The 13,999-nt window shown below is 40.2% G+C and overlaps 1 protein-coding gene and 1 long non-coding RNA gene across 2 annotated transcripts in view; one reads left to right on the forward strand and one right to left on the reverse strand.

Annotated features, from left to right (window-relative positions):
* LOC138970646 (DNA damage-regulated autophagy modulator protein 1-like) overlaps positions 1-13,999 on the forward strand; it is a gene marked incomplete at its 5' end in the record, with an annotated part of 109,377 nt that overhangs the window by 42,033 nt on the left and 53,345 nt on the right.
* Positions 8,871-13,448, reverse strand: LOC138970645 (uncharacterized). Its single transcript, XR_011457035.1, has 5 exons — positions 13,090-13,448; positions 12,493-12,591; positions 12,196-12,288; positions 11,383-11,480; positions 8,871-9,078 (listed from the first exon to the last, which is right to left on the reverse strand). It is a non-coding gene; the product is annotated as an uncharacterized lncRNA (long non-coding RNA).

The raw sequence follows: 13,999 nt of genomic DNA on the forward strand, positions 1-13,999 counted from the left end.
TGTGTGTGTGTTGCCTGTTTATCTGCCTTTGTCTGTCTGCGTGTCTCACCGTGTCTGTTTGTTTGTGACACGACGCTGGCGGCAAGTTTATTATTCCCTTTTCTTTTATAACCGCCTTTGTACCTACATTTCATAGCAATCTCAAAAACATTGTCAAGGTGACAGTGTGACACACCTAGTGTCAAGCTCAAACACCTACGCAGGTGCGAAAAAATAACAACAGCCAAATAAAATCATAACTGCATTCCCGCATACTCATTAAACCATACGTAAAGCTCCCAGGCTTCCAAACAGTGAACTACCTGTTGGCTTCCAGTGACGATTTTTTAAATTGATTTATGTATTTATTTAGGAAATGATTTATTTAGGAATTAATTTATTTACGCTCCCAGGCTTCCAAACAGTGAACTACCTGTCGGCTTCCAGTGACGATTTTTGTTTAATTTATTTATGTATTTATTTATTTATGAATTTATTTATTTATGAATTTATTTATTTATGAATTTATTTATTTATGAATTTATTTGTTTTTGAATTTATTTTAAATTTGGATTTTATGTATTATGTATTTGTGTTGTTATGAATCAGTTTTCAAGATTAACACGTTTCGCTTTTAAATACTTTAATTCACGAAAGAAATACCCCACTATGCACAGATTGTTGCATGTGTCTTTGTGGAAGGATTGACTTATTACCTCATATACCCCCTGCGGGTTAGGGGGAAGAATTTACCCGATGCTCCCCAGCATATCGTAAGAGGCGACTAACGGATTCTATTTCTCCTTTTACCCTTGTTAAGTGTTTCTTGTATAGAATATATATAGTCAATTTTTGTAAAGATTTTAGTCAAGCAGTATGTAAGAAATGTTAAGTCCTTTGTACTGGAAACTTGCATTCTCCCAGTAAGGTAATATATTGTACTACGTTGTAAGCCCCTGGAGCAAATTTTTGATTAGTGCTTTTGTGAACAAGAAACAATTGACAAGTGGCTCTATCCCATCCCCCCCCCCCCCTTTCCCCGTCGCGATATAACCTTCGTGGTTGAAAACGACGTTAAAGACCAAATAAAGAAATTACCTCATATACAATCCTGGCCAGATCTAAGATGGTTGGCCGAACAGTTTTATTATTTATTATTTTTATTAGTGAGTATTTCTACGCACATACCCTCCCAGAGGGGAGGCTCATGGCGTTTACAATATGCCGTGTGAGATGGAATTTTTTTACACAATATATCACGCATTCACATCGGCCAGTAAATCTCAAGCGTGTTAGGCGAGTATATACTTTTCACGACCTATTATTCCAAGTCACACGGGTATTTGGTGGACATTTTTATATATGTCTATACAATTTTGCCAGGAAAGACCCTTTTGTCAATCGTGGGATCTTTAACGTGCACACCCCAATGTAGTATACACGGGACCTCGGTTTTTCGTCTCATCCGAAAGAGTAGGTTTAGTTTTTACGACTGTACCTTTGATGCAAGCAGAGTTCGTTTTCTTTAATTACAGTTTTTCAGGTTGGAGATCCCAGGCAACTTTTTGTTTTCATTTCTTTATTTAATTCTTTTATTTATTTATTATTATTTGTAGTTGTTGTTAAGAATCAACTTCGCAGGGACTGTACGGTACCTTTTACACAGCAGGGTTCGTTTTCTTAATTGCAGTTTTAGAGTTGTTGATCCCAAGCAACATCAACACCACGCGGCACATTCTTATCTTGGGGTTATATAATATATCTTCGGCGAATGCTCCCACGTTGAGAGTATATATAATAGGGGAAGTGTTTTCTTTATTTTGCGTTCTGACGTGGGTTTAGCCCAAAACTGAGAGAGCTTTCGGCTGTTTGTTTTGAAGTTGCCTGGTGAAATTGGGTCCGGGAGATGGAATGAGGACAAAGTGATGGGGTAGAAATTGCGTTTTCTTTTAATTGGAAACATTAAGTTTGTTTTTAACGTTCATGCTTGGCCAAAATATCTCTCCTTTGCTTTTTGTTGGCGTGTTTTTTTTTATATTTAGTCAAGTTTTGACTAAATATTTTAACATCGAGGGGGAATCGAAACGAGGGTCGTGGTGTATGTGCGTGTGTGTGTGCGTGCGTGCGTGTGTGTGTGTGTGTAGAGCGATTCAGACTAAACTACTGGACCGATCTTTATGAAATTTGACATGAGAGTTCCTGGGTATGAAATCCCCGAACGTTTTTTTCATTTTTTTGATAAATGTCTTTGATGACGTCATATCCGGCTTTTCGTGAAAGTTGAGGCGGCACTGTCACGCCCTCATTTTTCAACCAAATTGGTTGAAATTTTGGTCAAGTACTCTTCGACGAACCCCGGGGTTCGGTATTGCATTTCAGCTTGGTGGCTTAAAAATGAATTAATGACTTTGGTCATTAAAAATCTGAAAATTGTAAAAAAAAAAAATTTTTATAAAACGATCCAAATTTACGTTTATCTTATTCTCCATCATTTGCTGATTCCAAAAACATATAAATATGTTATATTTGGATTAAAAACAAGCTCTGAAAATTAAATATATAAAAATTATTATCAAATTTTTTTTTTTCGAAATCAATTTAAGAACACTTTCATCTTATTCCTTGTCGGTTTCTGATTCCAAAAATATATAGATATGATATGTTTGGATTAAAAACACGCTCAGAAAGTTAAAACGAAGAGAGGTACAGAAAAGCGTGCTATCCTTCTCAGCGCAACGAATACCCCGCTCTTCTTGTCAATTCCACGTGCACTGCCTTTGCCACGGGCGGTGGAGTGACGATGCTACGAGTATACGGTCTTGTTGCGTTGCGTTCAGTTTCATTCTGTGAGTTCGACAGCTACTTGACTAAATATTGTATTTTCGCCTTACGCGACTTGTTTTATGATTGTTTTTACAATTTTGCACACGATTTATTCATATATGATTCTGGCTTAAAACATGTGTTTGCGCCGTCGGATTGTTGTCCTGTGTTACAGGGGGTTTCTCACACGCACTCACTCTCGCACGCACCGGCTCACGCACTAGAACGCACGCACGCACACACACACACACACACCACACACACACACACACACACACACGCATCCGCTTACCGGTAAGCCATGCCACCATGCTGTTGATGAAACAATGCATAAACGTACAATTAAAAACAACTATTAGCAATTTCGCAACAAAAAACAAGGGAAGAAGATATACAAGGTATACCGGTAACCCCTTCAACACGGATATAGAGAGAAATATACAACTGGAACTATGCACTTTTTACGCGCAGGCTCCATAAGAAAAACAGGCTCCACGTAAGGTGAAAAGCCTTTGTGAAATACTCACCAGTTCGCTCCGATATTCAAGAGCCTTCGTGTTATTTTGCCTGGGGTAGTGGACAATGTGTGACTCTGTGATGTGTTATTGCACACAATCCCCTTGGGACAATAGCGAGATTTAAGAAACAGCACGTTTCGTTTTGCAGCTCGTTTCGTTTGGTGAATGAGTCACCCCGCGAAACGGAACGTGTAACGAGACGGCATAGGCCGCAGACAAGATTTAGATGTATTCACGTTTCGTTTCGGAATGAAAGGCCGGGCATGGCAGGATATGATCCGCTGACTGGGCATGGCATAATTTCAACTCCACGAGTCAATAAAGGATTGACATACTCGCATTGCACGCACAAGAGCTTCACATTTTTCAATTCATGCACCTGATCACATACGAAGCCAGAATAAAAATTCGATGCGATGACCTACTTCTGCTTCGCCATTTGCTTTCTCACCATGAAGTTGGATAAATGTACCAGGATCAGCTCCCTTCAAAATATTTCAGTTCACAACAGTTGTCTACCTCCAATGAACACATTCTCAGCGCTGAAAGACTGTGAAAGGGTTGATAAATCTAGCAATGCATAAAATGGCCAACAAATAAAACTGTTAGTGTGCAAAAATACTCACAAAAGTTGACGAAATATTGTTCGTTTTTTGGGGGTGGAAAACGTGACTGCGTTTTGACGTTCCACGTTCCGTTTCAGTTGACCTTCACCTTTCCAGCGAGAGACCCCCGAAATAATGACGTTTACCACAACTTCAAAACGAAACGTCCCAACGTTTCGTTTCTTAAATCTCCGTATTTACACCTCACTGTTGATTTGCTGGAGTGGTGACCCTTGGTTGTAAGAGTGTTTTCTCATGTTGAACGGAGCTGGGGAGGTTTGCGCGTTCTTCTTTTTCTTCTTCTCACTCGCAATATTGTCGAGCAGTGTGGTTTAATTTATGCTTTTTCAGTCCTTCGTAAAGAATTGCGTGTGTGTGTTTGTTGACTCTATAACTCTTTTTAAAAAGCCAGATTTCAAAGTTAATACAAATCTTGTCCGAGCGAACGTCCTTGAGGGCTACCTTGAACAACTTTCTGCAGACGGGCCTCAATTGTGGTCTTTTATTTTAGATATCCGTGCAAAACATAGTCTAGGTTAGCATAGCCTAGAATATCCTGAAATGATCCAGCGAGATGAAGAACGACAGCCGATAACAGAGCCTGTATATACATGTAAACTACATGTATGTCTGTTGGCAGCTCCTCGATCATATCTCTCAGGGAAAACGGGCTTGGAGCATAAACAGCACGTTTAGATGCACTTTAAGGTAATTAACGTGTAGGCGTCGAATAACAGCCAGACTGTTGACAGCTTGTTAATAATCTGTCATCCGGGGAACGAACAGACCTTGAATACATGTGAACACAATCGCAGCAGAGTAAACACTGTTGCTTTTAATTGTGCCGTCAAAACATGCGACAACTTAAAGTGTTAAATGACAGATCACTTTGATATCAACAACAAAAAACAACAACAACAGAATGTCATTTTCGAGAGCAACCTTGCAGTCCACAGTTTTCTTGCCGCTTTGCTCAGATAATAAGCAACCCAAGGTTTAACAAGCTCCCGGTAAAGAAAGAGCTTTTCAAAGAGCAGACATTGCCATTTGGAAAAGCATGTCTTGCAGATAACAAACACTTGATTTCATGAGGGAACATTGCTTGTTGGGAGGACAACTTACTTCAGAGCTAACAAGTTCAATCATAATGAGGTTTAAAGCCATCTTGCCATTCTACACTTGTGTGGCCGATCTTGTTAGCTTCTTCGTATGCTTTGCTCCTCCTCCTCCTCCTCCTCCTCCTCCTCTTCCTCTTCCTCCTCCTTCTTGTACATGTGGTTAAGATGGCGCTCATTTCATGTTCTTGTCAAAGATTCTACAAAAGGGTTCTTCTTCTTCGTTCATAGGTTAGGCTGAAACTCCCACGTACACTCGTGTTTTTTTGCAAGGGTGGTTTCTCGCCATTTAGGCAGCCATACGCCGATGTTGGTGGATTACGAAAAGATAAACTACGCATAAACGGAACAATGAACTTATTAAGCAAAAGTAAGCCAAATTAATATGTTTGCTCCCGCTTGCCAAACAGTGCGTACACTGTGTGTTTGTGTGTGTGTGTGTGTGTGTGTGTATGTGTGTGTGTGGGGGGGGTGTGTGTATGTGTGTGCGTGCGTGTGTGCGTGCGTACATGTGTGCGTGGGTGTGTGTGCGTGCGTGCGTGTGCGTGTGTGTGTGTGTGTGTGTGTGCGTGTGTGCGTGCGTGCGTGTGTGTGTGTGAGTGTGTGTACGTGTACGTCTGTGTATCTATCTCTGACTTTAGCTTTAACTGACTGTGCCCGTGTTTGTGTTAATTGGTGTTAGTGACTATACATTATTTGCGGCGTTCCAGTGGCTGGTGTCCGGCTTGAACTTGTTTCGTGGCTCTTACCCAAGAGTATGTAAGGCCAAAAAAAAAATAGTCTGTTTACGGTAACCCAACCGACCCTATTTTTTTCGCGCGACCCTAGACTTTTTTTTGGCATTTGGGGAAAAAAACAAACAAAAAACCCCGTAAAAATATGGTTTTTTGGACCCCCCCCCAAAAAAGAAAAAAAAAAACATCCCGACCTACCGACCCTATTTTTTTGGCCTATGTTACCGTAAACAGACCTATTTTTTTTTACCTAAAGAAACGCGAAGAGAACTAAGATCATGAGCAATGAGTCGGCCTGATTGATATGTTTCTGTTCTCTCTTCCCAAACAACAGAGTGTACACAGACTTAGTGGAGGTTGCCTGCACGTGATGGTTAAAAGTGCAGGCGTTGGTAAATGTTTCGTCGTCCCACAAAAACAAGGTCGACAAAACAGAAAAGAAAACAGAAAACAGCCTGTTAGTCACATGTCAGGACAGTAATGACTTTTAGGCGAGATTGATGTGTGGTTGTGTGTGTGTGTGTGTGTGTGTGTGTGTGTGTGTGTGTGTGTGTCTGTCTGTCTGTCTGTCTGTCTGTCTCTGTGTGTGTGTGTAGAGCGATTCAGACTAAACTACTGGGCCGATCTTTATGAAATTTGACATGAGAGTTCCTGGGTATGATATCCCCGGACGTGTTTTTCATTTTTTCGATAAATACCTTTGATGACGTCATATCCGGCTTTTTGTAAAAGTTGAGGCGGCACTGTCACACCCTAATTTTTCAATTAAATTGATTGAAATTTTGGCAAAGCAATCTTCGACGAAGGCCGGGGTTTGGTATTGCATTTCAGCTTGGTGGCTTAAAAACTAATGAGTGAGTTTGGTCATTAAAAATCGGAAACTTGTAATTAAAATTATTTTTTTATTAAACGATCCAAAAACAATTTCATCTTATTTTTCGTCATTTTCTGATTCCAAAAACATATAAATATGTTATATTCGGATTAAAAACAACCTCTGAAAATTAAAAATATAAAAATAATGATTAAAATTAAATTTCCGAAACCGTTTTAAAAACTATTTCATCTTATTTCTTGTCGGTTCCTGATTCCAAAAACATATAGATATGATATGTTTGGATTAAAAACACGCTCAGAAAGTTAAAACGAAGAGAGGTACAGTAAAGCGTGCTATGAAGCACAGCACAAGCGCTACAGCGCCAAACAGGCTCGTCACTTTCACTGCCTTTTGCACTAGCGGCGGACTACGTTCAGTTTCATTCTGTGAGTTCCACAGCTTGACTAAATGTAGTAATCTTGCAATATACTAATAGTGCAATATCATATTTGATTGTATCCCTTTTTATATTTAGTCAAGTTTTGTATGTTTTATGTTTTATGTGTGTCGTCCTATACAATTGTTGTTATAATCGTTTACAGGCAGACAGGGTGCGCCGAAGAAAAATTTCCATTTTTATGTAATATTTTAATGGACAATAAAGTGCTGTTATTGTTATTATTGTTATTGTTAGTATTGTAATTACGCCTTACGCGACTTGTTGTTCCTCAGGAAGCAGCTAGGTTATGGCTCTGTGTTTGCGCTAAAAATGCAAAAGTTTTGCGATATACTTCAAGCTGATATCAGTTAGGTGGGTTTTTTTCCCTGGCAGATTAAGAGATCACCAAGGATACACTTTAACAGGAAAAAAGCAACGATAACAACACCAGAAAACTTAATTGGAGTTAGAAGCATAAACTGAAGGATGCTCCAGACACAAAACCATGCGGCGTGTTCCAAGATAAGAAATATTGCGCAGTACAGTGCACTATCCTCTTTTGCAGCGAAGACAGAACAACTTCAGATATTCCAAGCTGATATTTGTCTTCTTGTCTGTAGTCAGATCAGAGTTCGCTACGGGGAAAGACTGAGTCATTCCACCTGTGCTGAACAGAATTCTCCGAAACTATCTGTCAGCTTCATCTGCAAAGCACTTGTTGTGTGCGTGCACTGTTTTTAAGTCGTCCTTCTACTTTAGTTTTTCTTTCCTTCTTTCATTCTTTCTTTGATTCTTTTTTTTTCTTTTTTTCTTTCTCATCATGTCTTTCTTTGTTTCTTTCTTTCTTCCCTTTCTCCACGTGTGTTAAACACGGCTCTTCGAAGCAATCTTTCTGTTTCATCAGAAAAGCACTTGATCTTGATCTTGATCGATTACGCTGCTGGGTACCAGGGCTGAGGTGCACGAAGATCGAAGCGGGTGACAACCATTGGGTGGTAACTTGGTGAGAGTTGTCACCTTCTTGGGGGCGAACCGACTTGGGTCTCTCCCTCCCACTTGGTCGCGGTGCACGAAGCCGTCTCGGTCATTTACCCTACTGTGTCGGAGGTTATAAATAGATTCGGGAAAGTGACTTGAGTGGCCTTAGTGCGCATGCGCTGATCATGGTGTCTACCGTGGAGCCATCGGGAATCCAAGGGAAATTACAGAAATCTTGACTATACTTATCAGAAAAGGGAAGGGCAGTGACCAAAAATAAATGATACAATATTTGTAAATGTGGATAAGCACTGAGGCGAAAAACTAACGTGTGTCTGTTTTTGAGCGCTTTTAGGGCACATCAATTAGGGTTGGGGTTGGGTGAAGAGGGAGATGCAAAAAAAAAAAAACCTACTGTGAATTTTGGTTCTTTTCATCAAAATTCTGTTTGTTTTATAAAGTTATATCTGAGGTTTCACAGATTTTCAATTTGCACTGATACATTGGCCTCGAATGAATCCCTCGGTAATGCTTTTAGGTCTACGACCGAACCAAAATCATCCAGTTTCTTAATGTTTCGAGCAATGGGTCTTTTTTTTCTTTACATTTTAATTCAGCTTCATTTTACTCAGAAGAAATTCTTTCAATGTGATGACAAAACATTAGATAGATGTTTGCTCGGAGAACGTTTGTCAACACAGCAACATTAAAAAAAAAAAGGACGATATAGATTGTTAAATAAAAGGATCTGTGCTTTAGCATTCTGTCTCATCGTCATTGTTAACTGTTGCACTTCACACACACACACAAACACACACACACACACACACACACACACACTTTTGCTCCAGTTACAATCATGTACTTCGTAAGGCTTTATTCAAGTTTGTCTCTTGTTCTTAAACATCCGAATTCAAAGCACACGTCTGAGCTGAGAATATATACATAAATGTCTGCCGCCATTCAATGTGAAATAATGTTGATTTGTGATCCAAACACTTCCGAAGAATGCTGGTTCGTGTGTCTTCAGTCAACCGGCGCCGCATCATCACAACTCCACCCCTGCCTGCCTGCAAAAATACAAACATAGATGGTGACACACACAATTCAACCCAATTTTTGTTTTTATAATTTCTACATCCGTTGACCGAATTAGTTATCATTTGGTGTTTATTAACTACAGCTTATGCATGACGAAGGTCAACAAAGTTGTGAGTTTACAGGTTAAATGGAGGGGTACTTTGAAACACTTTTGAAAGAAGCTAAAAAATCGGACCATGAAACCTACAAACAGGAAACTTCGTGGAATGGTGATGAACAAAGTGAAATTCATGCACAACAACCATGAAGATATTCGCCGAACACGATTGACTGGAAAAATGACCCCTTCATGGTAGAGTCACACTTGCGCAAAATTAACCGATGACAGGAACGCAATCCTCTATGGGGATGCCCTCCTCCTGCCTGTAATGGCTGTACTCAAGTCACTGATTGTCTAAGGTTGTTTATGGTATACTTCGTCCTTCAAATAACCCCAAAAATATCAATCTTGAAGAATTAAATCGGGTTCGTTAGTCTACCGCTCCATTTTAAACCTCGAACTGTTGAGTCCATCCCCGAATTTGGATTCTTTTTCTCAACTCAACTCAACTCAAATTTTATTGGCTTCAATTTTCATAGAAGAATTTGTCTTGCGCTTGGGAGAAAGTAAGAGTATAACATATAAAAACAGCATTCATATCACATTTCATGTATCACACACAGTAATCACTAGTATAAGCCTACAATTATCACATTTGTACCTGTATCATACATGCAAATAAATAGTATCACATTTCCACGTATCACACACAATATATACATTACATAACATACAGCAAGCTTCCATCTCCCGCGCCCCCCCCCCCCCCTCCCACACATACATATCCTCGCACGTGCGTCGACTCCATACAAATGACATCATCAGTCCATTAACTAAAATGCACAATAACTAGTAGTGGGTACATAATACTTAATACGTGCTCAACTAGACCTGCTAACTAAAATAATAACAGAAACAAAAACAAGGACTGGGCACAACATTTACACGTGTGTGACCTTACTTACATCAGGTGCCTGTGATCTATAAATAACAATGATTGCGTTTAAAGTAAAACATGAATAATGCCGATGTTTACTAACAATAAATACATAACAACTAAGATGAAAATGTATGTGCTTTCATAATATGATTATTTTATAAAACACAGTGGGGAATTTTGAAAAATAATTTTTATACGAAACTGCGCACATCGAGTCGAGCTCTGTAGCGTGTGTGTTCGGAGGCAGGAGACACACATGGCTGTGGATATTAATTGTTCGGTGGATTAAAAAGGATACCCCGACTTCGGCAGGGCAGAAGGAGGTACAAGACGGTGTGCTGTATTGCTGTGTGTGTGTGTGTGCTGTGCAGACATTCTGTGTTATGTGCATGTTCTATTCTAGTCTGTCCGTAGGCTTCCTCTGAGGAAGACAACCAAAGTCAGACCATTTCACCTACAAAATAGCATCTTTCGGGACTAGTCATGCTGAAGCTGAAATTAATGTACACCAAGTATGAAGTCCTTAAAAGGCACAGTCCTTTCCATGCAAACGATTTGGCTCAACCCAAACCTGGCGATGCTTTTACGTAGAATAAGACTTCCCCTTTCCCAAGACACATGACAAAATTCAACAGCCTGAATCAGTGAATGCTTTGTGTGCACAACAAATTGTTATTTTTTAATTTTTTTGCGAATTCACTTCATTAACAAAAAACTAGTAAAAAAAAAACAAATTCACCAAATTCCAGCTGAGCAGAACTTTATTTTAACATGGGCACATACGTCTGACTTCTTTTGGTGGAGATCGGAGGATGTGCGATTCATTTCCTACTAGGCACTGGTGTCAACATGTGAAATTCATTAAGCGAAATGTTTTCACTATACACAGAACATAACCAGGCTATCAAATGTGTGGTATATGTTCAAGTCAGAATGATGCCCTCATTTTTTTTTTTAATTTGAGAGATCTGTGATGTCTGACATTTTGATTCAAAATGTAAGGAATTTATACTTAAGCTCTAATGAGTAAAAATTTGTCTTGTCAAAAACCAAAAGCATATTCCTTCCTCTACATGCAAGACTTTCTTTTATCTGTGCATCTTCATTTAGTACAGCAAACAAACAAAAACATCACACTCTGCATAGCGAAACAACTTGCAAAGAAAACCTCACAATCTTTATTGGGAGAAAGCCCCTGACTGTTGCAATGTTTTATGCATTAAAAAAAACCCACTGAAACTGTGTGTTGGAATTCTTCAGTTTGATCAGCTATATATGTGTTTAAAAAGTTACCTTGATCATTCTGACATGCTGTGGCTCAAATCACATCTCAGACAATGTTGTAGACTCCATAGATCTATAGATGTTGAGGCGCATGGAAGAACTGCATTCTGTGGAAACACAAAACATACACACAGAGGAAGAACAAGTCACAACAATTTTTAGCAGCAGCAACAGTATATATGATTTTATTAGTGTGGTGTTCGTGATCTAATGAGTTGGGGGGGGGGGGGGGGGGGGGGGGTGGACGGGGTGGGTGGGGGGGGGGGGGGGGGGGGGGGGTGGGATGTGAGAAGGCTAGTTGGGGAACCGGGGGAGGTTTGATATTAGTCAGCAATGTCATTTAAATGTTAGTGATTCAAATGACTGAATTTAAAACAGGGAGAGAGAGATTGTGAATATATTTGTGTGTGTGTGTGTGTGTGTGTGTGTGTGTGTGTGTGTGTGTGTGTGTGTGTGTGTGTGTATGTATGTATGTGTGTGTGTGTGTGTGTGTGTGTGTGTGTGTGTGTGTGTGTGTGTGTGTGTGTGTGTGTGTGTGTGTGTGTGTGTACAGGTAAATGCAGAGCCATTGATTGGAAACAAAAACTTGTTACTGTTAAATATCAACAGTTATACAACATAAGAGGCAATGGAAAAGTATGATATGGATATGAAAATATATGTTGCAGGTGGAAGAGGGGAGGGGGAGAGGGTCTTTGTTGCTAGCAGTTAGTAAGCAACTAAGGCCAGCTGTTGTTCTGGGTGTAACCTTGTAATGTTTAAGCAAACATGTTTGTGGATCACCTTCTGCATTTAGATCTGTTTGAGTATTTGCAAAGTTACCTTGATCATTGTGGCATCCTCTTGATCCCATCACATCTGAGACTATGGCCTGTAGACTCCATGGTCAGACGCTGGAGTGATAACAAGGTCATTCTGAAAAATTGAACATAATTATGCAGAGAGGGGGCAAGGATAGGGGGGTGGGGGCAGGGTTGAAGGTTGGTTACAGTGCTAGTTGGTCATGAGAGTGTTATGGGGTGAGGATGGTGCTGATATTAATAAGCATAATCAGTTAAAGCTCACAACTATCTTGATCTTCACAGACATGAATTGCATAATGAATCCACAAGCATGTACCTTTATTTTTGCCCTTGAGTTATAGGTGGAAGGAAATGTTGAGTGGTAAACACAAGTTGTATTGATCACTGGGTCAGCCTGTGGTCAGTCCCCTTTGATCTGCAGATTGCATCAGCATAAACAAACACAACGTCATCATCGTAAACAGCCTGAATGGTCAATCATGAATCTAAGAATACAAACACTGGATCTAATTTGAGAGTCTGCAAACGAGTCAGTTTGAAGATTCAATGAAAATCTGGCAGTCAATGAAGCAGATAGATCTGGCCTTGCGCTTGTGTTTGCAAGCAGATACATGTTTGAACATCCCTTATCTTAACGTTATCATTCAACAGATTGATATTTTGCCTGACGATTTTCCTGCCGATGAGCTAAACAAACAATGAAAATCACAGAAGTGGTAAGATTTTGAAGACGAAATTCAGTCATACAAACAAACTCAACAGAAAGAATCTAGCTAACTACTGTACAGCTTTCGACAAAATCAACGCATTTGCATGCCTTAGTCATTCCTGCTTTGATTCCAATAATTCTACATGATCGTACTGCACAAAAAATACGAAAACGAGCTGATCGAAATGAGTAACACTGCCTCACCTGCTATGATTGTACTGTGAAAGCGAAGGTCGTCTGCGATTCGAGATTTCAAAGTCGAACAGCGGCGTTTCTGCACTCTCAGCGGTTATCTTGCTTGGAAATGTGAAAAGCATGACTTGAAATCGAACGGAAGGCACCATTCTACCTTTTCGTTTGGGCGTTGTTTTTGTAAAATCTCCGAAAATGTCATTTCGAAAAAGGCGGTCGCCATTTTTTTGGGTGCCAACTTCTTTGAGTGGGGCTGCTAGCTAGCTGGTCCAAACGGGAGCCTCCCATTCGGTACGCAACCCTGGGAAAAAAGCTTCGTGCACCCCGACCGGGAAGGAGCGGAACGACTTGGGCAGATCTCCCATTGGTTGTCACCCACTTTTGCTTCGTGCACCTCAGCCCAGAAGACTGGCGTAAATGCAGCGGGGGAGAGTGCGGCAGCACTTACTTGTCTGGGACCCCCCCCCCCCCCCCCCCCCCCCCAATCTTTTAATTTTCTCCGTTATTCCTCCTCCTCTTCGTGTTTTTTCTCATGTATATGTCGGTCTTTTTTTTACTTTTTTATTTTTTATTTTTAAGTATATCTCTGTTTAGCACGTTTAACCCCTGCTGCAGGCAATATCTCAGAGAGGAATCTGAGGGGTTTTATCAGGACAAGGGAGCTCGCTTTGTGCAGAGTATTTTGAGAACTTCTCCTTTCGCGATTGCGTCAGTTGTCAGAATTGAGCAATCTCGCGCCGCGGCGTGATTAATTGTCATAGGGGTTTATGGGGGGTCTTGTTCGTGGCTGTCAGCTTTTGAAAGTTGCTGCGGTCATGTATCAAGGTTTGTTTTTTGTTTTGTTTTGTCTTTTGTTTTGTATATATCTTCATTAAAGTATAAAAGCTCTCCCCCTCTCTCTCTCTCTGTGTCTCTCTGTGTC

This window comes from Littorina saxatilis, linkage group LG7 (genome assembly GCF_037325665.1).
Source record: "Littorina saxatilis isolate snail1 linkage group LG7, US_GU_Lsax_2.0, whole genome shotgun sequence".
Classification (NCBI taxonomy): Eukaryota; Metazoa; Mollusca; class Gastropoda; order Littorinimorpha; family Littorinidae; genus Littorina; species Littorina saxatilis.